A 27,174-nucleotide genomic window follows, 5' to 3' on the forward strand; every position below is an offset into this window, starting at 1 on the left:
GCAGACTCCAGGGAGAGAGAGAGTCTTGACTGGGACTGATCTGGGCCTTCTCTCTCTATGCCCCCAGGCAGCCTGCCTCACTTTCTTCCTTCTCTGAGTGGACCAGGGTTTCTCCCCCCGCCTACACTGAAGAATAGGGCCCTTCTTTTCAGCTATACCCCAGTCAGGCCTACCTCTGCTTTGGTCCCAGGGTTCCACCTGGCGGCCCTGGGTTCCAGAGGCCTACACTAACAATATAATACAGCATATCTACTATACACCTTCAGAATCACTGCTTGTCCTAAGAGTGACGCTCTGGATTGATGCACTTATTTGATTGAACCCATTTTAGCCCAGGTCAGCCACTGAGGGCCGATCCTATTTTACAGTGCTATAACGACCCGGTTAGTGGTTACAACGATCTTACAACAATAAAAACTAACTTTACTACAGCCCTGGTTATCCATGTCCTTGAGTCCCTGGAAACCTTGGCATTCAATGAACGTGGAATTGTTTTGGCTTGCTAATCTCTGTCCACAATCTTTAACGTCAGCGAAGGGATCACATAGTGTTTCAGCCTGCATACATGTTCTCGGATTCCGTTTTGATTCGGACTCCGATAAAGCAGCTGCATTGGTGATGTTAGATACTGCCCATATCTAAAAGATTTGACAGAGCAGCTGAGGAATAGCCACAACACATAAACACGGGTTGTTTTAGAACGAGAAGGATGGCTTTAGATATTAAAATGGAGAACAAATGAAGAGCTTCATTAAAACTACACAAGAGTACACACAGAAACTACAATTAGCCACTTCCACAAACAAGCACGCCACCGCTAACTCGCTGACAGGTCAACAGGCGGCGATTAGCTCATTCTTCTGCACCCAGCCATGTTTGAGCCCTCATGTCATCAATCCCACGCACCACTGGGCACGGGTGACACCAAGACACTGTGCTCGTGTGCCCAGGGTGGCATTGTGTCCCCAGGCAGGGCCTGTTGAAGTGGTGGGCAGGCTGGCATGCTGGCTGGTGGCACGTCAGCCCTATGACGTGATGTGCCAGCACATTGTAACTGTATGTGTCATTGTGATCCATGTGGATTGTATATGTTCGATGTCGTTTCTTTACACTCCTTTGCTGCAAAACCAATTTGCCCTGGCTTTGAACTGGCACTGGAGAAAGAGCTATTGTGCCATCCTCCAGGATGTGTGCACTGCCTGCTCCATTGTTCAGACGTCAATTGGGTGTCTTTGTCTAAGAAGCACAGATAGGCCGCCTTCTCCCTACATACCCTGTGCCAACAAAGAGAGCTGCCCACTTAAAGTGCACGTGTCCAATGGCTTCTGGGGGAATGTATACAATAAACTACCAGTTGGGAGTGATCTATCTGTGATCTCAGTTGGAGGGAAATCAACTAAATTGACAGCATAATAATTGAAGGTGAATCTACGTAATAGGTTACTGTAGGCCCAGCTTTCAGATGGGACGTGGGGAAAATACTTTAGTCCGAATTTCAGTGTTATCGAGAACATCACAAGGGAGTGTAATTTTGTCATTGTGGTTTGGTTTCCATCCACACCCAATATGGAAGAGAAAAAGAAAAAAATGATAGGCAAGGAAATATCCTCATCTGTGTGCGGTACGACTAAACTAAATTGTTATTCATGGGAATACAATGTCCCACCCAGTTTCAACAATACAGACAGTGTCTGGTAAAATCCCAGCAGTGACCTAGTGTTTTCCCAATATCTGGCTTTTATAAATGGACATTATGATTAACATCCTATTCCATCATAATCTATAGTTGGTATCAGAGGGCATCAGTTGAAAAACAGAATCAATTGTGTGTGTATTATGATGAGACATCTGTGGGAGTGTGTGTTCTCATTCTGGGGAATTTCAGTAACAGAGAGATAACTAAAAAGATAAAACAGACTGGAGTTGGAGTGAAGGCTAAACATTGTGTGGATGTTTCTGGGAGGTTGGGAAACGTTGTGGGCCTTTGGGTCCCGGGCTATGGTCTTTAGAATAATTTGAGGTGGGTGGGAGGTTTCTATGGTAATCCCTCCTTCTCCTCCCTTTCCTTCCGTTTCCCGGCAGCACTAAGGAGGGGTCCTGCTGGAGAGAGATCAAGGCTGTGGGCCGTGCCAGTCAGATACACTTCCCCTCACAACTGGGCCCGGAGCAGAAAGAGAGAGGGGGGGGGTGAGTGGGGCCGAGACCAGAGAGAGAGAGCAGAGAGAGAGAGAGAGAGAGAGAGAGAGAGAGAGAGAGAGAGAGAGAGAGAGAGAGGGAGCAGAGGGCGAGAGAGACACACTGTATATATACACACATGATATGACATTTGAAATGTCTTCATTATTTTGGAACTTCTGTGAGTTGAATGTTTACTGTACATTTGTACGGTTTATTATCTACTTCACTACATATGTTTCCCGTGCCAATAAAGCTCTTGAATTGAGAATGTGAGGTCGGAAAGGGAGAGAAAGAGAATTCAGGACTCGAGAGTAAGGTGTGGCCAAAACTTTGGGACTGTCACTTTCACTTGACCTCTACTGCTCTCTTCTTTTTACACTGGCTGTCTCTATTTCAAGTGACTGCCTACGTGTCAGAGAGATGATAGAGACTGGGCCTCCTTATACAGTACAAACAGAGAAGGGCTACACCACAAGCTAGACCACAAACAATCAATCTCAAGACCTGCCCTGGTTTCTGAACTAGTTAGTTAATGTCTACTACACTGTGACTGTCAGTTCATCCTGTCCGTATAACCATCCCAATGCCACACACACACACACTGACGGGGGTGGGGTCCAAAAAATAAATAATAATATAGATATATATTTTTTAAATTACATTCGGAACTCATGAGTGGCCCCAGTGGCTCACGGTTTTGCATAGCCACAGTCATACCCACATCCATTCCCACAGTCAGTCGGCCCTAAGCAAAATTTTGTTGTGCTAATTCCCTGCAATTCTAGGGCGGAGAGAAATGTTAGAGTTTTTATGATATCGGAGTGAGAGTGACTAACAAAATCAATGGGGGACAGTCAGTAATTCGACCATGATTACTATACGTTTAGATAGCTTGTCGCTAGACTAACTTACCAATGGGGTGTAACAGTTCAACAAACCTACGGTCCAGTACGTATTGGGCTTTTGGGTTCACGGTTCGGCTAAGGTACAGCGGGAAAATGAAATGCCAACAGTTACTCTAGATCACTTTTGTTTATTTGTCTAAATAGACGTTTTTTAAAAAGTGTCCCCGTTCCAAAATGGAACCGGGGCTTTCCCAGCTGGACAAATATGCATAAATACATTTTTCAATATAGGAGGCCTGTTCCGAATGGACCCGAGGACGACCAGTTCCGTATTAGACATGATCGGATCTGAGCGAGGGAAGCAGCAGAAAAGTACTTTTATAAGCTACTTTATTAACCAGAGCTGATACAGCACGAGGGGGAGGGGGAGGCGGAGGAGGAGCCTTGAGGTGTGTGTACCGTGAGTGAGTGACACGGGAGCAAGGGGGGAGAGACAGCAACCAAACATAAGCCGTCTCGCGTTAGAATACTAACTTCTAGCTTGTCATAGCTATGATTTTACTGAGTTACAGTTCATATAAGGAAATCAGTCAATTGAAATACATTCCATTAGGTGCAGCCATGGGTGTGCCTTGGAGGGCAAAGGCCCACCCACTTGGCAGCCAATCAGAATGAGTTTTTCCACCACAAAAAGGGCTTTAGTACAAACAGAAATACTCCTCAGGGAAAGATGAACTGAGCAAAGTACAGAGAGATCCTTGATGAAAATCTGCTCCAGAGTGCTCAGGACCTCAGACTGGGGGCGAAGGTTCACCTTCCAACAGGACAACGACCCTAAGCACACAACCAAGACAACGCAGGAGTGGCTTCGGTACAAGTCTCTGAATGCCCTTGGTGGACAATTTCAGTTTGTCCGTGATGTATATGCTGACTAACTTACTTTCTCCACTACTGTCCCATCGATGTGGATGGGGGGGATGCTCCCTCTGTTTCCTGAAGTCCACGATCATCTCCTTTGTTTTGTTGATGTTGAGTGTGGGATTATTTTCCTGACACCACACTCCGAGGGCCCTCACCTCCTCCCTGTAGGCAGTCTCGTCGTTGTTGGTAATCAAGCCTACCACTGTAGTGTCGTCTGCAAACTTGATGACTGAGTTGGAGGCGTGCATGGCCACGCAGTTATGGGTGAGCAGGGAGTACAGGAGAGGGCTGAGAATGCACCCTTGTGGGGCCCCAGTGTTGAGGATCAGCAGGGTGGAGATGTTGTTTCCGACCCTTACCACCAGTGGGCGGCCCGTCAGAAAGTCCAGAATCCAGTTGCACAGGGCAGGGTCGAGACCCAGGGTCTCGAGCTTAGTGACAAGTTTGGCGGGTACTATGGTGTTAAATGATGAGCTGTAGTCAATGAACAGCCTTCTTACATAGGTATCCCTCTTGTCCAGATGGGATAGATCAGTGTGCAGTGCGATTGTGTCGTCTGTGGACCTATTTGGGTGGTATGTAATCCATGATTGACTGTTAGACCCTGCCACATCAGTCTCATGTTCGAGCTGTTGAATTGTGACTCTATAAAGCGTCTCTATACTGACGCTTTGCTTGTTTGATTGCCTTGTGGAGGGAATAGCTACACGGTCTGTATTTGGTTATGTTGCCAGTCGCCTTGCCATGATTAAAAGCAGTGGTTTGCGCTTTCAGTTTTGCGCGAATGCTGCCATCAATCCACGGTTTCTGGTTAGGGAAGGTTTTAATAGCCACTGTGGGTAATACATCACCGATGCACTTGCTAATAAACTCGCTCACAGAGTCAGCGTATTGTTGTCTGAGGCTACCCGGAACATATCCCAGTCCACGTGATCGAAGCAATCTTGAAGCGTGGAATCCAAATTGGTCAGACCAGCATTGGATAGACCTGATCATGGGCTTTTCCTGTTTTAGTTTCTGTCTATAGGCTGGGAGCAACAAAATGGTGTCTTGGTCAGATTTGCTGAAGGGAGGGAGGGCTTTGTTTGCATCACGGAAGTTAGAGTAGCAATGGTCCAGAATGCTACTGGCACGTGTCACGCATTCAATATGCTGATAGAATTTAGAAAGCCTTGTCCTCAGATGAGTTTTGTTAAAATCCCCAGCTACAATAAATGCATCCTCAGGATATATGGTTTCCAGTTTACATAAGAGTCCAGTGAAGTTCTTTCAGGGCCGTCGAGGTATCTGCTTGTGGGGGGGGTTGTTTCAACGGAATAGCCTAGAATGTTGTTTTTTTTCAGCTCAGATTTACTCATGAGGAAATGGCATACAATTGCAGCGTAGGCTAATAGGGCTAGTGTTTTTTTATTATTGTTTTATTTCTTTGAATATTCATTCGGGTTCACAGTGCAGACTGCACCGATTTCCACGTACTGAACGGTTCAGTAGGAATAAGTCTACCGCTACAGCCATACTTACCAATCTAAAATGTTGTAGCTGACATGGAGCTAAATTTAGTGACTGACATAACAAGAGAAAAACTTCTGATGCACAACCCCCCTCCCAAAGAAAACAAGTGGGGGGGAGGGAATTGATGCACAGGCCTACAAAAGGGGGGCTTGCCAGTTGGCCATCCCTGATCTATTCAATAACTTGTTTATCTACAGACGATGCCTAGGGGTAAAAGGGCTAGGGGTTGTTTCTGGACACAGCCAGACACTGTGTTCGTCAAAAACTGTGTCTAGAGATCCAACAACACGTGGTGGCTGGCTGTTATCAGTGCTTCAAATGGTTGGGGACTTCCAGTAATTAAGACTTGGATAATATCCGGCTGTTTCACTTTTCTCTCTCTCTGTGACTATACCATCAAGCAGCATTCTGTTGTCTCTGTTTAGACTGATTTACAGCTTATCTGGCCCAGTGCATGCTGGTTATGACCTTTCATGGATTATGGTTCTCTCACACTTTTATGGGGCAGTTCATGAGAGAAATGGAAACGGGTGATTCAGGGATAAGTAAAGTTTTTCTACTGGTAGTTTAAGGGTTATTTGAGGCCATTTTGGGTGATTTCAGCCAATGCAATTGTATAAGAAGTCATAGTTCTGGAAGTGTTTGATTAAATTGAAGAGATATTCACTTCAAAACACCCATTACTGGTCAAGTCATAAATATAAAACAAATATTTAGTCACAGGCATCAATTGACAAATCCAAGACTTTGATAATCTGAATGACAATTTCAAGTCAAAGTACATACTACTGTATATCTGATACAAAATGTTATTCATATATATATATATATATATATATATATATATATATATATATATATGCCATTATTCGATGGCCTACTGGCCATTACACCTGAATGAAGCAATCCTAGCATCAATCCCCCCCACTCTTTCTACATGCATCTACGGGCCTCCTTCTCCCTCAGCTCGTCAAACATCTGGGGACTGCATTAGGAGATTTTCCACTGCTTTGTAAACCCTGCTTAGTGCTAAACAGCAGCTCCTTGCTCCCACTCCAGCCTGTCTCCCTGGCTGTGGAAGAACAGGGGCCTTCAACACTTAACACTCCCAGCCCTTGGCCCAAAGACAAATCAATCTTTATAAGCATATACTGTAGGAGTGGACCTGGATTCCTCCTCTGTACTGTAGCGTAGCTACTGGAGCACAGCTGGAGCAGGGCTGACTGGGTGAGCTCTACCTCCCCTCTGCTCTAATGACAGCACATCTGCAGATTTATGTTTCATATTAGTGCATAAGTTTTAGCCTAGCATGACTAGCATGTGTTCCCATGCACTCCACTTTCATTGGCCCGCCTCTGAATACTTAGGCAATGGGAGCCAGGTGTAAACAGCTTGGCTGGAGATCGGGTGGCTGACAGTAGTGTTTCTTTGTGCCTCGGACCTTTATTGTCTATACCCTGACAGAGAAGATCACAGCTACTTCCTAGGCCAATCCTGAGCTAGGGGAGCTCAGCGAGAGAAGAAAATATTCATTTTAGTCAGATTAAGTTTCAAGAATTCAATAAAGAGACTTCAGAGAGGGGAGTCTGGCTGGCTGTTGGGCCTGTCTGCCGGCCCAATGCGGAACCCGTTTGCACTTTAACACGTTGGCCTGGCCAGTCACTAATGTAAAGGCACAGCAACTAGCACATAGGAGGATGACGATAGGCCGCTGGAGAGAGAGAGAAAGACAAGGCCACCCAAAATAGACTCAGACGTTACTCAGCAGGATATTTCAGGAAAGCACTCGGATTTCTGTCACGGGTAAAAAGAGGGCAGGGAAAAGCACAAAAACAGACAGAAAAGGAGCGAGGGAGACAAAGAGAAAAGGGAGAAGTTACAGATGCAGAATCTTAATTTGACCAGTTTCTCACAACAAGAAAATAATCCTGCAGCAACAGTAAATGGAAATTATTGTGTGGATTATAATTAGTGGACATTTTCTGGGGGGTTGAAAGAGAGAGGGGGGGAGCGAGAGAGATGATGATAAAGAGTGGCTAGATGGCCAGTCAGAGGTGTGTGAAGTGAGTCATGCTAGTGCTGTGAACTGATCTCAGACCTGGCTATGAAAGCCAGATCCCTCACAGTGCCTCAGGGAACAAAGCCAAAAGGTGAACAAGAAGAACTGGAGAATGACATGACCTCTGTCCGCCCCAGCCGCTACAAACACACAGCAGAATTAGAATGACTCACACTTAAAGCATTCCTGCATGACATGACACACAGGATTCCTACCAACCACCTTAATTAAATCATTAATTCAAAGGTGTCATTCTGATCACTATCCACATGTATGCAACATGTGTCATCGTGTCTAAATTAGTTTCCGGGGTCTTTCAGCAGAAAGTTGATGTAACAGAGGATGTGGTTCACCTTGTTATAGCATGAGCCAAACAACCTTAGTTGGAAGCCTAATCTGATTGAATCTATCAAGATTTAATCAAGGTCCTCCCAGAGCTTGGACACGTTGCCCTGGGCAGTATGCATATGCCAGACAGACTGATCTACTGAATGACTAGTACAGACTCTCTACATAAAATGGGTTACATTATGATCCTACTGTACTATAGACATATCAAGAAGGGGACAACATAATGGGGGGCGGCCCGGGAGGAATTGCAAGGGAAAAAGGGAGAAAGATGGAGAGAGAAAAAAAATCAATAAACTGTATGAGGGATATGACGAGAGAAAAAATTTAACGAAAGAGTGGGGAAGAGAGAGGAGGCATTAGAAGGACCACAAACATGGCGCTGGACGGCCAGCGTCCGCCTGCCAACGCACACAGTCCACAAATGAGACGTCTGTGACTCTGAAGCCTGGCGGGACTTATTTTAGGAGGGGAAAGGCTCCAAAAGCACAGCCCTGTTTATGTAAGGGCGGTAATGTGTTTCAGATTACAGGGGGTTGTATGGAAATTATTGTGGCAAGACTGGCCTTTTCAATGCTGTAGAGCGAGAGAGAAAAGAAGGAGATATTTTTGAGGAAAGGCTATCCCTGTGCTGGTCCTACCTTTTTCAGCTTTAGAAAATAATGTTTTATTTATTTAACTAGGCAAGTCAGTTAAGAACAAATTCTTATTTTCAATGACGGCCTAGGAACAGTGGGTTAATTGCCTGTTCAGGGGCAGAACGAGAGATTTGTACCTTGTCAGCTCGGGGATTTGAACTTGCAACCTTTCGGTTATTAGTCCAACACTCTGTTGGGAATACTGAGGTACTGAGGAAGCAAAAGTCAAGGAAATAGGGAGGGGGAGTACTGTATGCTAGGCTAGGGAGGAGTCTAAAATACTACCAAATTGTGCTGAAAAAGGAATGGAGTAGAGTCTGGCAGTAGTCTAGTTCAAAAACAGATGAATACAGTTTGCTGCTAAAATGTTGAGGATTGCGTCAGACTCAGTGTAAGAGTATACAGCTACCATCCTATAGTAATCGAAACACTAGGTAAATGAGGGATACAAAGTATATTGAAAGCAGGTGCTTCTACACAGGTGTCGATCCTGAGTTAATTAAGCAATTAACATCCCATCATGCTTAGGGTCATGTATAAAAATGCTGAGCAGGACATTATTTTGGCTCCCAATGGATATGCCCCCATAGAATGACATTGCCCCCATCCAAAGGGCACAAGCGGTCACTGAATGGTTTGATGAGCATGACAACTGTGTAAACCATATGCCATAGCCATCTCAAATCACCAGATCTTAACCCAATTGAAAACTTAAGGAAGATTCTGAAGCATTGCCTGAGACTGTTTGTCACCACCATCAACAAAATGATGGAATTTCTCATGGAAGAATGGTGTCACATCCCTCCAAGAGTTCCAGACACTTGTAGAATCTATGCCAAGGCGCATTGAAGCTGTTCTGGCTCATGGTGGCCCAACACCCTATTAAAAACACTTTATGTTGGTGTTTCCTTTATTTTGGTAGTTGCCTGTACATTTGAAATGATCTTGTGGGGTGACATTGTCGAAGTCTCCTTCTAGTCATCTGCTTTCATCAACATCCATCCACCTTCTTTGCTGTTCTTGGCAAGAGGAACTTTCAGCCGGGCAAAGGGAAGCGAGAAGCAGAGAAACGGGACGAGTTCTGTGTCTTTAAATAGTGACTACCACTAAGGGGAGAAGAAAAACTTTAATATGAGGGTTTAGGATCTAACATTCCTGGAGGCTATGTGGCGTGTTATCGGCAATTATTATTTTTTTTTAGCTCCAGGGTTCAGCAATGTCTGTCAGGACAACGTGTTCTCCTAGAGTTTGTTTTTATCAGGGGAAGAACAACGGGGGAAGAACAAAGAAAAATGAAATATGCAAGATCTGGCACAAGAAAGACCCTTGGCCAAGTGCGACCATACTGCATTAACTCCAATGGAGCATGGTCTACCCCCAAGCCAAAAGACTCCTGAACATCTAATCAAAAACACCTAATCTAATTAAATATTGTTATTTTACTGCTGCTCTTTAATTACTTGTTACTTGTATTTCTTATTTGTATTTTTTTTTACTGCATTGTTGGTTACGGGCTCGTAAGTAAGCGTTTCACTGTAAGGTCTACTACACCTGTTGTAAAATTTGGTTGATTTGGTCGAAGGCAATGTATTCCACAATAGATTTGCTTTTCGGACTCCTATAAACTCTCCTCTATGCTAGAAGAGATAGTGTGGTGTTGTATATTAGGCCGATCCTGTATCATGGAAAGGGGAAGTAGAACCTTTCACCTATCCCGTCTGCTTCTGCTCACTGCACCCAAACCGTGGAGACTTTGATCCCAGTGATTGCTCTGCAGGGAAGGAGTCACATGGAGGGAGTCGGGTTGCTATGTTTGGTGTCTCATCTCGTTGACGATTCAATCTGCTGTTACGGCAACAAATGAGTGTTTATACGCCTGAAACTGGAGAAGTTGCCAGGTCCTTTTCAGATATATACACACACGCCTCTTCCTCCCGTGAACCGAACATGATACAAACAGATCTTGGTGTCATTATAACAAAATCCCTGCAACATACTCTACAAGTACCTAACATTTGGGCTCTATAGGCCAGACACAGTCTTACACACACACAATTTCACAGAGAAAGCCTTCCCTAGCCAGGGATGCCTAACAACTCTCCCTGAGGAATTGGGAGGTGCTTTCATGCAGATGCAGTCCAACTCTGAGCAGGAAGCGGAGCACCAGTTGTGTGTCTATCCTAGATGAAAATCATATGAGCCTATTCCTCATCGTATTATTTGTCATCTGAGTATTATTCTTATTTTTATCTTGTCATCATAACTTCCGTATGACTTTAAATCTCAAGACATTGTGCCCTGTCAGCTGATATTCAGACTTAGAGAGGAGATGCAGGAAGCATTTAAATGTGAAGCCAGTTAAAGAGAAATGCCAATGCGAAGAGGCAGCATTCATGCTTCCTTTGCCCTCCTCCAGGCTCCATATTCTTGGCTCCTTCCTGTTCCAATCCCCTCTTAGAGGAGTTCAAAGGTCAAACCAATTGGAACAAAGATAGAATAAGAGTAGCTTTGAATACTACACGATAAATACTGCAGTCACTAAGTCATGATGTCCCCAACAAGGGTCACCACCATCTTCATGTTTTGATTAGGTGGAAACCATCAGATAAGGCTGGCAAAATAAACATTCTAGTCTAACCGACCCAACAGGGTTGATGGGCAGGGTCACCATTACACTAGTTCTAAGTGTTTTTCACGCAAAAAAAAGTACACTTTCCAAGGAATGTCTCTAGATCGAGGATGTAAGTTTGGGAGTCAGTGAGAGAAGAGAACAGTCTTAACTGCTGACATGGTGGAGTGGTTATCAGCTATTTAATCTGCAGTATCAGGGACTCTTGTTAGGAAGGAGAAAAAAGGAAAAAAAATACCTCTAGTTGTTTTGGAAAACAATTATATTTAATGGCAGCGGTTTGCCAAAACCTTTTCCTGCAGACCCAGCGACAGACAAAACAACACTGCCAAAGTTCCATATAGCGTGGTAGTGGGTGTGGCCAATGGCGCCATTTCCGACCAAATGTTTTAGAGGACCTCCGCTTAGCCTCAGAAACAAAATGTTGCAGTTTTAAAGCTAATTTCCTCAAACATTATAACAAAATCAACACAGTTTTTAAATGGTCTAGTTATTATTTTGGTTATTGTTAGTTCTTATTTAAAAATATATAGTTCCATTATTTTCCCTACATACTTTATCTGTTTTAGGTCATTTGAGGTTACACTGAAAACGTTTTATGTTCTGTTAAATGATGTTTTGGGCGGCAACAATTTAGTGCTAAATGAATATGGGGAAACACTGAGTGGGCTACACCACCAGAGATGTGTAGATAAGGATGTTCCAGAATCTGCCATGGTTCGCTTACATTCGGCCTCTTATCTGTTGACTGGTCCGTTGAAGCAGAATTCCCAGGACCTTTACTGGAATTTCAGTTTCCATACAAAACATTTCCACAAAGAGCTTGGGCATCTGCTGGGGATATATTTAGGAAGTTCCTTGGCACTGTGCTCTCAGAGGCCAGACTGCTCGACTTCAAGTCAAACAAAGTCAATGTCAACTGGACAAGCAGTCTGCGCCCAGGTTTCATCATTAGAACCTTCGTAAGGGGCATAATTAAATATCCTGGCTGTTTCCCCACAACCATCATTACTTAAGTTGCACCACTCATAGAACATTGCCTCCAGTGTTAGACATGTTTTTTTTTAACCTACATAAAGAAGATCTCCGATAAACATTGAATCAAATAAACATCCGTCTCACTGCCGATAACTTCACAACGAAGTTGACTACAGATACTGTGCACTCGGAAAGTATTCAGACCTTTTTCAACATTGTTATTTTACAGCCTTATTCTAAAATGGATAACATTAGTTTTCCCATCATCAAAATCGAAACACAATACCCCATTTATGACAAAGCAAAAAAAGGATTAGAAATGTTTGCAAATGTATTATAAAAAAATATAAAAAAACAGAAATATCACATTTACATAAGTATTCAGACTCTTTACTAGGTACTTTGTTGAAGCACCATTGGCAAGTCTTCTTGGGTATGAAGCTACAAGCGTGGCACACCTGCATTTGGAGAGTTTCTCCCATTATTCTCTGCAGATCCTCTCAAGCTCTGTCAGGTTGGATGGGGAGCGTCGCTGCACAGCTATTTTCAGATCTCTCCAGAGATGGTCAAGCGGGTTCAAGTCCAGGCTCCAGCTGGGCCACTCAAGGAAATTCAGAGACTTGTCCGAAACCACTCCTGCGTTGTCTTGGTTGTGTGCTTAGGGTCGTTGTCCTGTTGGAAGGTGAACCTTCTCCCCATTCTGAGGTCCTGAGCGCTCTGGAGCAGGTTTTCATCAAGGATATCTCTGTACTTTGCTCTGTTCATCTTTCCCTCGATCTGGACTAGTCTCCCAGTCCCTGCCACTGAAAAACATCCCCAAACCTACGACCACCATAGGGATGGTATTGGCCAGGATTCCTCCAGACATGACGCTTGGCATTCGGGCCAAAGAGTCCAATCTTGGTTTCATCAGACCAAATAATCTCATTTTTCCATGGTCTGAGAATCCTTTAGGTGCCTTTTGGCAAACTCCAAGTGGGCTGTCATGTGCCTTTTACTGATTAGTGTCTTCCATCTGGCCACTCTACCATAAAGGCCTGATTGGTGGAGTGCTGCAGAGATGTTTGTCCTCCTCGAAGGTTCTCCCATCCACAGTGGAACTCTGCAGCTCTTTCAGACTGACCATCGGGTTCCTGGTCACCTCCCTGAAAAAGGCCTTTCTCCCCTGATTGCTCAGTTTGGCCAGCTCTGTCTTGGTGGTTCCAAACCTCTTCCATTTAAGAATGATCGAGGCCACTATGTTCTTGGGGACCTTAAAAGCTGCATAAATGTTCTGGTACCTGTTGAATTTATTATGGATTTATTATGGATAAATGAATAAACAATATCCCCATTTTAAATAGAATTGTATCTAGGTAAACTTATACTCTGTATGTATAATAGACAATATGAGTTCATAAGAAGAAATTGTGTGACAGGACAAAGAGTAATACAATGTTAATGAACACCATTCCAACTGGGCAGAAACAAATGAGTTGTGGACTGTGTAAACACATAAGGTCATTAGCCTACGGTTGACCCAACCTGAAACTTAGCTCTAGGGTTTTTAGATAAGGCAGTGCATTCCTAGGGTTTCTGTTAATTAAAACTGTCAGTTCAGTGGTGATCGATAATGTTGAGGGGTCAAAAGTTATCTGGGAGTGTGTAAGTAAGTTAGAATGAACTTTTCACCTTACTTTGTCCTGTCGAGAGGAGGGGGTTCGGTTAAGGCAGTGAAATGACGTCATGATCTGTATTTAAACTGATGCATGTGCTTGAGTGGTAGCGCGCTTCGAGAATAAATTCTATTACCTATTATTTAAAGACTGGTCTGCGTCTATTTTATGCAAACAAGAAATCTTACAAATTCTCATAAAATAGATTAAAGGCTTTCAATTGATGAAAGCACATTGTCATAATTAAATTATATTAACAGTACCCTTCCCCAGATCTGTGTCTCAACACAATCCTGTCTCTGAGCTCTACAGACAATTGGGCCAATTCCCAATTCCTGTTTTTTTTGCTCTGACATGCACTGTTGATTGGGGGACCTTATATATACACACAGGTGTGCGTCTTTCCAAATTATGTCCAGTCAATTGAATTTACCACAGGTGGACTCCAATCAGGTTATAGAAACATCTCAAGGATGATCAATGGAAACAGGAGGCACCGGAGCTCAATTTCGAGTCTCACAGCAAAGGGTCTGAATATATTTTTTTTATATACACTGCTCCAAAAAAAATAAAGGGAACACTTAAACAACACAATGTAACTCCAAGTCAATCACACTTCTGTGAAATCAAACTGTCCACTTAGGAAGCAACACTGATTGACAATAAATTTCACATGCTGTTGTGCAAATGGAATAGACAACAGGTGGAAATTATAGGTAATTAGCAAGACACCCCCCAATAAAGGAGTGGTTCTGCAGGTGGTGACCAAAGACCACTTCTCAGTTCCTTTGCTTCCTGGCTGATGTTTTGGTCACTTTTGAATGCTTGCGGTGCTTTCACTCTAGTGGTAGCATGAGACGGAGTCTACAACCCACACAAGTGGCTCAGGTAGTGCAGCTCATCCAGAATGGCACATCAATGAGAGCTGTGGAAAGAAGGTTTGCTGTGTCTGTCAGCGTAGTGTCCAGAGCATGGAGGCGCTACCAGGAGACAGGCCAGTACATCAGGAGACGTGGAGGAGGCCGTAGGAAGGCAACAACCCAGCAGCAGGACCGCTACCTCCGCCTTTGTGCAAGGAGGAGCACTGCCAGAGCCCTCCAGCAGGCCCTCCACCAGTGTCTGCTCAAACGGTCAGAAACAGACTCCATGAGGGTGGTATGAGGGCCTGACGTCCACAGGTGGGGTTTGTGCTTACAGCCCAACACTGTGTAGGACGTTTGGCATTTGCCCGAGAACACCAAGATTGGCAAATTCGCTACTGGCGCCCTGTGCTCTTCACAGATGAAAGCAGGTTCACACTGAGCACGTGACTGACGTGACAGTCTGGAGTCTGGAGACGCCGTGGAGAACATTATGCTGCCTGCAACATCCTCCAGCATGACCGGTTTGGCGGTGGGTCAGTCATGGTGTGGGTGGCATTTCTTTGGGGGGCCGCACAGCCCTCCATTTGCTCGCCAGAGGTAGCCTGCCATTAGGTACTGAGATGAGATCCTCAGACCCCTTGTGAGACCATATGCTGGTGCGTTTGGCCCAGGGTTCCTCCTAATGCAAGACAATGCTCGACCTCATGTAGCTGGAGTGTGTCAGCAGTTCCTGCAAGAGGAAGGCATTGATGCTATGGACTGGCCCGCCCGTTCCCCAGACCTGAATCCAATTGAGCACATCTGGGACATCATGTCTCGCTCCATCCACCAACGCCACGTTGCACCACAGACTGTCCAGGAGTTGGCGGATGCTTTAGTCCAGGTCTGGGAGGAGATCCCTCAGGAGACCATCCGCCACCTCATCAGGTGCATGCCCAGGCGTTGTAGGGAGGTCATACAGGCACGTGGAGGCCACACACTACTGAGCCTCATTTTGACTTGTTTTATGTTGGATCAGCCTGTAGTATGGTTTTACATTTACATTTACATTTAAGTCATTTAGCAGACGCTCTTATCCAGAGCGACTTACAAGTTTTCCACTTTAATTTTGAGTGTGACTCCAAATCCAGACCTCCATGGGTTGATAAATTTGATTTCCATTGATAATTTGTGTGATTTTGTTGTCAGCACATTCAACTATGTAAAGAAAAAAGTATTTAATAATAATATTTCATTCATTCAGATCTAGGATGTGTTATTTTAGTGTTCCCTTTATTTTTTTGAGCAGTGTACATTTGCAGAGATTTCAACAAAAATATGTCTTTGCTTTGTCATTATGGACTATTGTGTGTAGACTGATAAGGACAATAATTAATTCAATTTAGAATGAGGCTGTAACGTAAAAAAATGTGGAAAAGTGAAGGGGTCTGAATACCATTCAAATGCAATATACATAGTTGCCAATGTATTTGCAATTGTTACAAACAAGCGAAGGATAAAAGATGCTTCAAATGAAAACAGAGATGACTGCATTAAAATATAAATAGCCTATAGTATAGGCTGAGCCTATATTTAAAAGAATATTGAAATCAATTCTGTGTTCATTCGTTAGAAAGCAAATTACAGACTCCTCTTTGAATCTGCGCATTTCTCCAAAGTTCAGTTGTCCGGAGTCTGTCAGGACCTAGGATCAATGGAGACACTCAAGTTTTTTAAACCTGTATCTCTTGACACAATCATGAAAACAGTAGTGGCCTCTAAACCGTCAAGCTGCATACTGGACCCTATTCCAATTAAACTACTGAAAGAGCTCCTTCCTGTGCTTGGCCCTCATATGATGAACATAATAAATGTCTCCCTATCCACCGGATGTGTACCAAACTCACTAAAAGTGGCAGAAATAAAGACACTTGAAAATGCCAAACCTTGACCAGGAAAATATTTTTTTAAACTTATCGGCCTATATAGATTCTCCCATTCATCAAAAAAAAAATATGTAAAAGCGGTTGCGAAGCAACTCACTGCCTTCCTGAAGACAACTAACGTATACTAAACGCTTCAGTCTGGTTTTAGACCTTAGTGTCAAAAGCAGCACTAAGGTCAAGGAGCACTATCGATCACCACATTCTTTTGGAGAGATTGGAAACCCTTACTGGTCTACACGGACAAGTTCTTGCCTGGTTTAGATCTTATCTGTCTGAAAGATATCTGTTTGTCTCCGTGGATGGTTTGTCCTCTGACAAATCAGGATTCCATTTTAGGACCCATATTGTTTTCACTATATATTCTACCTCAGTGATGTCATTCGGAAAACATCAACTTTCACTGCTATGCGGACGACACACAGCTGTACATTTCGATGAAAGATGTTGAAGCCCTAAAATTGTTTACCCTGGAAGCCTCTGTTTCAGACATACGGAAGTGGACGGCGGCAAATCATTTACTTTTAAACTCCGACGGCGGCAAATCATTTACTTTTAAACTCCGACAAAACAGAGATGCTAGTTCTAGGTCCCAAGAAACAAAGAGATCTGCTGTTGGATCTGACAATTAATCTTGATGGATGTACAGTCGTCTAAAATAAAACAGAAGGACTTCGGCGTTACTCTTGACAATGATCTCTTTTGACGAACATATGAAGAATATTTCAAAGACAGCTTTCCCCCCCCCATCTTTGTAAAAGTTTTGTCCAAAAATTATGCAGAAATCCCTGTTTTTGTCACTTCTAGATTAGTGCAATGCTCTATTCTCCGGCTACCCAGATAAAGCACTAAATAAACTTAGAGCTAAACAAGGCTGCTAGAATCTTGACTAGAACCAAACAATTTGATCATATTACTCCAGTGCTTGCCTTTCTACACTGGCTTCTTGTTAAGGCTAGGTATTACTTCGAACTTACAAAGCATTACATGGGCTTGCTCCTACCTATCACTTCGATTTGGTCCTGCCGTACATATCTATAAATACGCTATGGTCACAAGACTCAGGCCTCCTTATTGTGCCTAGAATTTCTGAGAAAACAGCTGGAGGCAGGGCTTTCTCCTATAGAACTCAATTGTCATGGAATGGTCTGCCTATCCACGTGAAAGAAGCAGACTCGGTCGACCTTTAAGTCTTTACTGAAGACTCATCTCTTCAGTAGATCCTATGATTGAGTGTAGTCTGGCCCAGGGGTGCAAAGGTGAATGGCAAGGCACTGGAGCAAAGAACTGCCCTTGCGGTCTCTGCCTGGCCGGCTCCACTGGGATTCTCTGCCTCTGACCCGATTACAGGGGCTTACTAGTGCTCTTCCATGTCGTACCTAGGAGGGGTGCGTCACTTGAGTCAGACGTGATCTTCCTGTCTGGTTTGGCACCCCCTAGGGCTTCTGCGGTGGGGGAGATCTTCGTGGGCTATACTCAGCCTGGTCTCAGGGTTTCAAGACTAGTCATTCAACTGAGACTGCTCTTCTCTGTATCACGGAGGCGCTCCGCACTGCTAAAGCTAACTCTCTCTCCTCTGCTCTCATCCTTCTAGACCTATCGGCTGCCTTCGATACTGTGAACCATCAGATCCTCCTCTCCACCCTCTCCGAGTTGGGCATCTCCGGCGCGGCCCACGCTTGGATTGCGTCCTACCTGACAGGTCGCTCCTACCAGGTGGCGTGGCGAGAATCTGTCTCCTCTCCACGCGCTCTCACCACTGGTGTCCCCCAGGGCTCTGTTCTAGGCCCTCTCCTATTCTCGCTATACACCAAGTCACTTGGCTCTGTCATAACCTCACATGGTCTCTCCTATCATTGCTATGCAGACGACACACAATTAATCTTCTCCTTTCCTCCTTCTGATGACCAGGTGGTGAATCGCATCTCTGGCAGACATATCAGTGTGGATGACGGATCACCACCTCAAGCTGAACCTCGGCAAGACGGAGCTGCTCTTCCTCCCGGGGAAGGACTGCCCGTTCCATGATCTCGCCATCACGGTTGACAACTCCATTGTGTCCTCCTCCCAGAGCGCTAAGAACCTTGGCGTGATCCTGGACAACACCCTGTCGTTCTCAACTAACATCAAGGCGGTGGCCCGTTCCTGTAGGTTCATGCTCTACAACATCCGCAGAGTACGACCCTGCCTCACACAGGAAGCGGCGCAGGTCCTAATCCAGGCACTTGTCATCTCCCGTCTGGATTACTGCAACTCGCTGTTGGCTGGGCTCCCTGCCTGTGCCATTAAACCCCTACAACTCATCCAGAACGCCGCAGCCCGTCTGGTGTTCAACCTTCCCAAGTTCTCTCACGTCACCCCGCTCCTCCGCTCTCTCCACTGGCTTCCAGTTGAAGCTCGCATCCGCTACAAGACCATGGTGCTTGCTTACGGAGCTGTGAGGGGAACGGCACCTCAGTACCTCCAGGCTCTGATCAGGCCCTACACCCAAACAAGGGCACTGCGTTCATCCACCTCTGGCCTGCTCGCCTCCCTACCACTGAGGAAGTACAGTTCCCGCTCAGCCCAGTCAAAACTGTTCGCTGCTCTGGCTCCCCAATGGTGGGACACACTCCCTCACGACGCCAGGACAGCGGAGTCAATCACCACCTTCCGGAGACACCTGAAACCCCACCTCTTCAAGGACTACCTAGGATAGGATAAAGTAATCCTTCTCACCCCCCTTAAAAGATTTAGATGCACTATTGTAAAGTGGCTGTTCCACTGGATGTCATAAGGTGAATGCACCAATTTGTAAGTCGCTCTGGATAAGAGCGTCTGCTAAATGACTTAAAAGTAATGTAATGTAATGTAATAACTTGGTGGTCTGAAGATATCCCTCTAGGGGCGTGGTGGCTGTACTTTGGCAGAGTGGGTGGGGTTATACCCTGCCTGGTTGACCCTGTACAAGGGATGGGGCCACAGTGTCCCCTGACCCACCCCTGTCTCAGCCTCTAGTATCTATGCTGCAATAGTGCCCCTGTGCCGGTGGGCTAGGGTCAGTCTGTTATATTCTCCTGTCTTATCTGTTGTCCTGTCTGAATTGAAGTATGCTCCCTCTAATTCTCTCTCCCTCCCCTACCTGGAGGATCTGAGCCCTAAGACCATGCCTCAGGACGACCTGGCCTGATGACTCCTCGCTGTCGCCAGTCCACCTGGGTGTGCTGCTGCTCCAGTTTAAACTGTTCTGCCTGCGGCTATTGAACCCTGACCTGTTCACCAGAAGTGCTACATTATACCGGACCTGCTGTTTCCACACTCTCTCTACAGCATCTGCACTCTCAAAAAGCAAATAGTCATTTACTCCTAGGACCATCTACAACACGCTGGTCACCTATGAACATCTTGAAAAACAATCTGGCCTTAATGGCCATGTACTCCTATAATCTCAACCTGGCACAGCCAGAAGAGGATCGGCCACCCCTCGAGCCTGGTTCCATTCTAGGTTTCTTCCTAGGGAGTTTTTCCTAGCCACTGTGCTTATACATCTGCAATGCTTGCTGTTTGGGGTTTTAGGCTGGGTTTCTGTATAACACTTTGTCACATCTACTGATGTAAAAGGGGCTTTATAAATACATTTGATTGATTCAATTGAGTTATATGTTCCAAGTTGTAGGCTAGTCTGTATTTTTCCCTCAATGTATTTAATGATGTGTAATAACATGGGAGCAATGATGTACCACATCTGCGATTTAGTGCATTATTAAGATATTTGCAGCCATACAGTATATACTGAACAAAAATATTAATGCAACATTTAAAGAGTTGGTCTTATGTTTCATGAAATTAAATAAAAGATCCCAGATATTTTCCAAATGCAGAAAAAGCTTATTTCACTCAAATTTTGTGTACAAATGTGTTTACATCCAGGTTAGTGAGCATTTCTCATTTGCCAATATAGTCCAGCCACCTGAAAGGTGTGGCATATCAAGAAGCTGATTAAACAGCATGATAATTACACAGGTGCACCTTGTGCTGGGGACAATAAAAGGCCACTCTGAAATGTTTAGTTGTGTCACAAACCAAAATGTCACAGATGTCTCAAGTTGAGGGAGCATGCAATTGGTATGCTAGCTACAGGAATGTCTACCAGTGATGTCGCCAAATAATTTAATGTTAATTTCTATACCATAAACCGCCTCCAACGTCATTTGAGAGAATTTGGCAGTACTTTCAACTGGCCTCACAACTGCAGACCCTATGTAACCAGCCCAGGACCTCCACATCTGGCTTCTTCACCTGCAGGATCCTCTGCGATCAGCCATCCGGACAGCTAATGAAAAGGAGGAGTATTTCTGTCTGCAATACAGCCCATTTGAGGAGAAAAACTCATTATGATTGGCTAGGCCTGGTTGCTAGCTAGCATTAAACTTATCTTATGAAAAAAACAATCAATCATAATCACTAGTTCACTACACATGGTTGATGATATTACTAGATATTATCTAGCGTGTCATGCGTTGCATATAATCTGACTGAGCATACAAGTATCGAAGTATGACTGAGTGGTGGTAGGCCTCACAAGGCAGAAGCAGGCGTGTAAACATTAATTCAAACAGCACTTTCATGCGTTTTGCCAGCAGCTCTTCGTTGTGCGTGCATTGCGCTGTTTATGACTTCAAGCCTATCAACTCCCGAGATGAGGCTGGTGTAACCGAAGTGAAATGGCTAGCTAGTTAGCGCGCGCTAATAGTGTTTCAAACGTCACTCACTTTGAGTCTTCTAGTAGTTGTCCCCCTTGCTCTGCATGAGTAACGCTGCTTCGGTGGTGGCTGTTGTCGTTGTGTTGCTGGTTCGAGACCAGGGAGGAGCGAGGAGAGGGACGGAAGCTATACTGTTACACTGGCAATACTAAAATGCCTATAAGAACATCCACTAGTCAAAGGTTAATGAAATACAAATGGTATAGAGGGAAATAGTCCTATAATAACTACAACCTAAAACTTCTTACCTGGGAATATTGAAGACTCATGTTAAAAGGAACCACCAGCTTTCATATGTTCTCATGTTCTGAGCAAGGAACTGAAACGTTAGCTTTCTTACATAGCACATATTGCACTTTTACTTTCTTCTCCAACACTTTGTTTTTGCATTATTTAAACCAAATTGAACATGTTTCTAAATTGATTTATGATGTATTATATTAAGTTAAAATAAGTGTTCATTCAGTATTTTTGTAATTGTCATCGGTATCGGCTTTTTTGGTCCTCCAATAAATCGGTATCGGCGTTGAAAAATCATAATCGGTCGACCTCTAGCACAAACCCACCGTTGCTGGACCAGACAGGACTGGCAAAAAGTGCTCTTCACTGCTAAGTCACAGTTTTGTCTCACCAGGGGTGATGGTCTGATTCGCATTTATCGTCGAAAGAATGAGCGTTACACCGAGCCCTGTACTCTGGAGCGGGATCGATTTGGAGGTGGGGGGTTCGTCATGGTCTGGGGCAGTGTGTCACAGCATCACCGGATTGAGCTTGTTGTCATTGCAGGCAATCTCAATACATCCTCCTTCCTCATGTGGTACCCTTCCTGCAGGCTCATCCTGACATGACCCTCCAGCATGGCAATGTCAACAGTCATACTGCTCGTTCTGTGCGTGATTTCCTGCAACGTCAGTGTTCTGCCACGGCCAGCGAAGAGCCCGGATCTCAATCCCATTGAGCACGTCTGGGACCTGTTGGATCAGCGGGTGAGGGCAAGGACGATTCCCCCCCCAAAATTTCCGGGAACTTGCAGGTATCTTGGTTGAAGAGTGGGGCAACATCTCACAACAAGAACTGTCAAATCTGGTGCAGTCCATGAGGAGGAGATGCACTGCAGTACTTAATGCAGCTGGTGGCCACACCAGATACTGACTGTTACTTTTTGACCCCACCTTTGTTCAGAGACACATTATTACATTTCTGTTAGTCACATGTCTGCGGAACTTGTTCAGTTTGTCTCAGTAGTTGAATCTTATGTTCATACAAATATTTACACATGTATAAACGCAGTTGACAGTGAGGACGTTTCTTTTTTTGCTGAGTTTACAAGGGGTACCGGTACCGAGTCAATGTGAGGGGGTACAGGTGAGTCGAGGAAATCCATAGATTAGGGCCTACAGCATTTATTTCATTTGACTGATTTCCTTATATGAACAGTAAAATCGTTGAAATTGTTGCATGTTGCATTTATATTTTTGTTCAGTATATACAGTACCAGTAAAAAGTTTAGACACCCCTACTCATTTAATGTTTTTTCTTTATTTGTTACATTGTAGAATAATAGTGAAGACATCAAAACTATAAATAACACATATGGAACTATGTAGTAACCAAAAAAAAGTGTTAAATCAAAATATATTTTATATTTGAGATTCTTCAAAGCAGCCAACCTTTGCCTTGATAACAGCTTGGCACACTTTGCATTCTCTCAACTAGCTTCATGGTGTAGGTCACCTGGAATGCATTTCAATTAACAGGTGTGCCTTGTTAAAAGTTCATTTGTGAAATGTCCTTCCTTCCTAATGCATTTGAGCCAATCAGTTGTGTTGTGACAAGGTAGGGGTGGTATACAGAAGATAGCCCTATTTTGTAAAAAAGCCAAGTCCATATTATGGCAAGAAAAGCTCAAATAAGCTAAGAGAAATGACAGCCCATCATTACTTAAAAGACATGAAGGTCAGTCAATGTGGAACCAAAAAGCGTTGATGAAACTGGCTCTCATGAGGACCGCCACAGGAAAAGAAGACCCAGAGTTACCATTGCTGCAGAGGTTAAGTTCATTAGAGCTACCAGCCTCAGAAATTGCAGAACAAAAATGCATCACAGTGTCCAAGTAACAGACATCTCAACATCAATTGTTCAGAGGAGACTGTGTGAATCAGGCCTTCATGGTTGAATTGCTGCAAAGAAACCACTACTAAAAAGGACACCAATAATAAGAGACTTGCGTGGACCAAGAAAAACACGGGCAATGGACATTAGACCAGTTTAAATCTGTCCTTTGGTTTGATGAGTCCAAATTTAAGATTTTTGGTTCCAATCACCGTGTCTTTGTGAGAGTAGGTGAACGGATGATCTCTGTATGTGTAGTTCCCACCATGAAGCATGGAGGATCAGGTGTGATGGGTGGCAGGGTAGCCTAGTGGTTAGAGCGTTGGACTAGTAACCGAAAGGTTGCAAGTTCGAATCCCCAAGCTGACAAGGTACAAATCTGTCGTTCTGCCCCTGAACAGGCAGTTAACCCACTGTTCCTAGGCTGTCATTGAAAATAAGAATTTGTTCTTAACTGCCTGCAAGTCAGTTAAGAACAAATTCTTATTTTCAATGACAGCCTAGGAACAGTGGGTTAACTGCCTGTTCAGGGGCAGAACGACAGATTTGTACCTTGTCAGCTATAAAGGTCAAATAAAATTTAAAAAAATTGTGTTTTGCTGGTGACACTGATTTGTCTGTGATTTATTTAGAATTCATGGCACACTTAACCAGCATGGCTACCACAGCATTCTGCAGCGATACACCATCCCATCTGGTTTGCGCTTTGTGGGACTATCATTTGTTTTTCAACAGGACAATAACCCAGCACACGTCCAGGCTGTGTAAGGGCTATTTGACCAAGAAGGATGATGGAGTGCTGCAACAGATGACCTTGCCTCCACAATCACCCGACTTCAACCCAATTGAGATGGTTTGGGATGAGTTGGACCGCAGAGTGAAGGAAAAGTGTGGGAAATCCATCAAGATTGTTGGAAAAGCATTCCAGGTGAAGCTGGTTGAGAGAATGCCAAGAGTGTGCAAAGCTGTCAAGGCAAAGGGTGGCTACTTGGAAGAATATAAAATATATTTTGATTTGTTTAACACTTTCTTGGTTATTACATGAGACCCATTGCAGGATGTCAAGTTATTTATTTATTTGTGCAGATACAAATATTGGAGAGGCCACCTAGAAAATAAGATCTGTTGGTAAGCTATATTCCTAATATTCAGGAAACTATAGATCCTGAAGTCTGGTTCTCTGCCATTACCATAACATTAGAAATACTTTCCATAAGCCTAAAAGTCTAAAACATGGCCCTGTAAGCTAAAATTCAGCCCAATGCTATTACTCCTATATATCAAACAGCTCAACGTTGTCAGCAATAAGTGTGAGTTGCACTTTTATGTAGTCAAAGTTTTTCTATTATATTAACAAGATATTCGAGTGACCGCTCGAACAATTTCCTCAAAGATGGAAGGCAGGCGGAAGGAGGCGAGATCAGGTGGGATCACTCTAGCCAATGAGAGGGCAGATGTGTAAAGAACAGGCCATAGAGATAGATACAGGACTCATCTTTGTATCTGTGCTATTATAGTGTCTGTGACAGCATGGGCAGCACCATTGAGGATTATAAAGCAGTACATGTTCATATTCATTGGCTGACTGCTCCCAAATCATAGGAATCCTCACCCAGTTGACTACTTAAAAAAAATGGTGGAGGCCCTCAATGGCAATGGGTTATATCCATGAGTCCTCTATCTACCTCTATGACAAAAGGCAAAACTCTGATATAAAGTCTGGGTTTTTTCAGTTGACAAAATGGCACGTGTCCACTTATATCAGAGCATTCGTAACAACCTGACCACTATGAAACTTATTTTTTATCAAATAAGCCTCACGTAGAAAATGAGTTGACCAAATTCAACACGCTCTCATTGACCTACATACAAAAATATAAACCTCTCGCTTCACCTCTTTCTCTCAGATGTAGTAGGCAAGAGGTGCTCAGGAACACCGACTACAGGGTCACTTCAGCAAGCCATGTCACCCACCATCTCAGATTTTTTTAAATAGTTTTTTTGTTGTTGTTAGAAACAGATAAGCACTACGGCAACATTTTTTTGCTGAATTATAATTTGACCTCTGAGAAATGAAGCTAACTGATTGCACCCAAATTGGCCATTTTAATTTGTAGGATTCATACATATAATAATCTAACAATCGATTTACCCCAAACTGTTTTTGAACAATGAGTAAGATATGAGGAATTGAAAGAAATGGTAAAAAGCTGCACATGGATATAGCATCAGGTCTGTGTCTGACGAGAACTCCCCCAAAAAAAAAAATATAATAATCTATAAGTAACATCATTGAGTTGTCCATAGACTGTTTATTCCTTTACATTGAGGGAGGGGGGACAAAAAAAAAAATGGCAATATCTGGATGTTGGATGGGACATTAACCTAAAAACTTCAATGACTAATTTCTCTGAACAGGAGAAAAATAAATCAAAAAATAAATTACACTGGATGAAGAAACAATACTCCGACCCTCAGCTCCATACTACTTGTCAGACACAGACAAACTGACACTATATACTTTTTGTTGGGGTGGGATTGGTGTTGGATTTTGTCCATTTCTTTGGATTCTAAGTCATAGTTAGAAAAAAAGTGTAGTCCAAATCAAATGTTAGTTACTATATTTATTGAATATTATATGAATCTCATAAATTGAAATGAGCCAATTTGGGTGCAATTAGTTTCTTAGAGATCAAATGACATTTCAACAAAATAATGTTGAAGTAGTGCTAATCGTATCTGTTTCTAACAACAACAAAAAAACGATTTCAGAACGATCTGAGATGGTGGGTGTCAAAATCCTCTTTCTTGTATTTTTGGAGGTGGAACGAACCTACAACTGTTCAGAATCATTTCACTGTATTGTCAGAAAAGCATTTGGGAGAATTCTACTAGAATCAAATCTGTCCATATTCAAGTCAAACAGGAATAGGCCTACTATTACATTTAAAAAATGCCTCCCATCCACACGTCCCCACCCTGACATTAGATGGGGGTGTCAGAAACCACATGCAAAGTTGCATGCAGCTGCAGCAGAGGACAAGCACAGAGGGCCAGAGAAGTGAGTGACTTCAAATCTCTACCACATTCACCTTCCCAAACGACATACCATACTTGGCATCAACCCACTAAAACCACTCAGGATGCAAAATAGCCTAGGGCGATCTGTTTGTTCAGATGATGCTTTTCACTGTGATTCTCTGGGTGGAGCCCCATTCACACACAGCATGGCTCATAGAATTACCAGTCTGACAAAGACAACATCTCAGAGGAATGACCCTCAGTGTCCTGTCAGAACAGGTTCCAATAGGAAACAATGCCCATTGTTCTGTCTGACCTGCAGTGGATGAATGGTCAAAATAATAAAATGTACGCAAACAAAACATGAGGAATAGTTCTCACATGATACTACATTCTTGTAGTAAAGGCCAAGAAATAAAACGGCTGTTCCTTGTTCCCACAGTGAAATGACAATGAATAACTGGGACATCTATGACAAAACAAAGTTGCTCTGTTCGATGTACACGCCATAATGGAACGTTGATTCGATTCCAATTACACACTCATTCAATAGTAGCTTAAGGGCTGTGGTACTGGCGGTCTGACAAAACAAGCTCAACAACTCATACCATACCATTTTCTCGTAAGGTGTGGTGTAAGAATGTAGCACTGCAAGTGCAACAGTTCATTGCAACAACGAACCTCTAAATAACATTGTAACTCTGACCTGTCAAAATGAGCAGCAAGCACTCAAGCACCTCCGGTGCTTGGA

General features: G+C 43.7%; 1 protein-coding gene across 2 annotated transcripts in view; it reads right to left on the reverse strand.

The window, feature by feature from the left end:
• Nucleotides 1-27,174, reverse strand: part of LOC118357647 (unconventional myosin-Id) — a 115,016-nt gene that overhangs the window by 87,001 nt on the left and 841 nt on the right. Inside the window, exon 1 of one of the 2 annotated variants that reach the window (XM_052478408.1) lies at nt 27,130-27,151. The exons of the other annotated variant lie outside the window; for it this stretch is intronic. The gene's annotated coding sequence lies outside the window, so the exon portion shown is untranslated. Of the gene's footprint in view, nt 1-27,129; nt 27,152-27,174 lie in introns of those variants that run through there. 2 annotated transcript variants of the gene reach the window in all.

The sequence above is a fragment of the Oncorhynchus keta genome, chromosome 24 (assembly GCF_023373465.1).
Source record: "Oncorhynchus keta strain PuntledgeMale-10-30-2019 chromosome 24, Oket_V2, whole genome shotgun sequence".
Classification (NCBI taxonomy): Eukaryota; Metazoa; Chordata; class Actinopteri; order Salmoniformes; family Salmonidae; genus Oncorhynchus; species Oncorhynchus keta.